The sequence below is a fragment of the Galeopterus variegatus genome, unplaced genomic scaffold, assembly GCF_000696425.1.
Source record: "Galeopterus variegatus unplaced genomic scaffold, G_variegatus-3.0.2 Scaffold4250, whole genome shotgun sequence".
NCBI lineage: Eukaryota > Metazoa > Chordata > Mammalia > Dermoptera > Cynocephalidae > Galeopterus > Galeopterus variegatus.
This window is the reverse complement of record NW_007730361.1, coordinates 69,121-71,680: the sequence shown is the minus strand read 5'-3', so window position 1 is coordinate 71,680 and position 2,560 is coordinate 69,121.

Below are 2,560 nucleotides of genomic sequence, written 5' to 3'. Positions count from 1 at the left end.
CATTCCCTCCATGTGCAACAACATGCAAGGATAGAGGAAAGTGGCCTGGTGACTGAACAGACAGATGCCCCACTGGCCAAGTAAACTATGTAAAGGAGTCTCCTTCTTTTCAGCTGAGAGTCCACACCACCCAGGCCTGTTTTCCTTCCTGGACCACTATCAGGCTCTCTGCATGACTGTTTGAGGAGCCTCTTCTCCTTCCGGCCATACAGAGTGCTAGCAGTTCCTGACACCATTTTTCCCCATGCTTTGGTTCACACTGCCTCGTCTACCTGGATGGCTTTCCCTACCCCACAATCACATAACCTCACTTGGGTTTATGTTACTGCTTGTTGACAGCTTAGCTTTCCTCATACCTCTCTACTTCTGCCTGGTCAGTGCTAGGTTTGAGTATGTACCTCCTCTAAGTCTTCCATAAAGCCTAAGCATATCTCTGTCACAGTCCATACATTGTTGTTAAATGATCCGTGTGTGTTTGTTTCTTCTATTAGACTGTAATTTCCTTGAGGACTGGTCCCGTGCCTCACTCATCTTTGTGACCACAGTGTCAAGCTATGTAGTAGATGCTGCTTAATAAATGTGGGCATGTATGAATGAACATTTACACAGTGTTTCAGGATTATTTTTTCTTTCTATTCTGTCTTTCCTCTTCTCTCCTCACCTTTAATGAGAATGAATGAAATAATAGAAACAGGAAACCAAGAAGCAGAAGAGAATCCCGGCCACCTAACACCTCCCCCTCTTGAGTGCTGTGCATTGACTTCCTCAAGTAGTCACTCATTATAACCCACCTAGACAAGGGGAAGGGAAATGAAAGCCATGGAGGGTTTTAGAGATTCACTCACACTTCCTTACCTTACAGCTTGTGCTGCAGAGGCAGACTAGAGAAACTTGTGTTCCACCTCATTGAATCACCACCCCAACAGGATGTAAGCAGGATTGACTCCATGTTTTAATATAAAGAAGCTGAGGTTCCAGGAGTTGAAAATAACTTTATAATACCATTTATAGCTAGTAATTGGCAAAACAAGATTATAAATTCAGATCTGTCTAATTGCTTCCCAATTTAAATAAAACCACTGGATATAATTATTATTTGTCAAAAATAAATAAATGAAGCTGCTGAAAAGATTATCTGATATGTATCTAACTACCTTTTAATCTCCTGCAGATAAATTCTTTGTATGATGTTGCTTCTACTGATCGGCCCCCACCACACCCACTCCAGTTTTTCACAGTTCAGTGCTTATTAGGCAGTTGCTAAATGATAGCAAACTAATGAAATTTCATCATAGGGACAGGGTTCAGTGAACCCTGGTCTGAGTATGTGCCCTGCACCTGTCATAGAGGGCAAAAAAAAAAAGAGTATACAGAAGAAAATTAGTTAAGAACTTTTTTATATAATGAAGATGGCTGAGTTACTAAGGTCAAGAGCTATTCTAGGCACCTTATACTCATCATATTTAATCCCTCTAAGCCCAGTATGAGGGGGACACTACCACTATCATCCTCCATTTTACACATGAACAAAACGAGGCTTGAAGAGACAAATAATTTGCCAAAGCAGATCCCAGAGTTGACCCCAAGCAGTCCAGCTCAGAGACCTCTGCTTGCAGACACTCCTCTCATTGGCTTCAATACCAGGTTTGTGACATGGGGGACTTAGAGCAGCCTGTGGGCTTAGTGATTCTGATGCTTGGTGCACAGCAAGACAGACCATAATCAGCACTTGAATAATAGAATTTTCATGAGTGATTAAAGTAAAAGCCAGGATTTAGAGATTGAGAGTTGATTGTTAAAGGATAAATGATATTTGGAACATCTTACTGGATTTGATTAAAGTAAAATTCAAAAACCATCACAAAGACGATCATTTACCAGTGGTATTTTAAGGACTTTTTTTTGTGGCTTAAGCCATTGGCACTCCAATGCTTAAAATCTCTATACTCAAAACCAGAATGTAATTGATCCTGAGAAAAATCAGAGGTCAGCACCACCTTTGGCAGCTACTTCTGATCTTTGTTACACTGTAACAGAATCGTCCTTTGAAGACTGAGATCTCATTTTATGTTTTTTTCCTCTCCATGGTGCCTAATATCTTGCCTTATACATAGTAGATACTTGGAGATGGATAGACAGAAATCATTTTTTATTGCTTTAGGGGCTCAGAATTCAAGAGAGTTGATTTCTGAAAGAAATATATTAGCAAAGATTGCTTAAGCACAAAAATTCCAATTCTCTTAATACCCTGATCCCAGCCCAAGGCATGATTCTAAGCACTTTGCAAATATTTGAACCTCGTAGCCATCAATGACATAAGTAGTATTGTTATTCCCATCATAAAGATGAAAAAACTGAGGCACAAAGAGTTTAAGGAAGTTGTCCAGAATGTCACAATTAGTAATCATAAGCCAGGCATTCTGACTCCAGAGTTCATGCTCTGTGCTACCAATTTTTCGGGGCATTTTGTGTTGGTTGTCAGGTTTCTTTTGCTGTCTCTGAGATCCCTGACAGTGTCAGCCCAAGACCTATATTGACCACATGGCCCAACCAGCCTCTA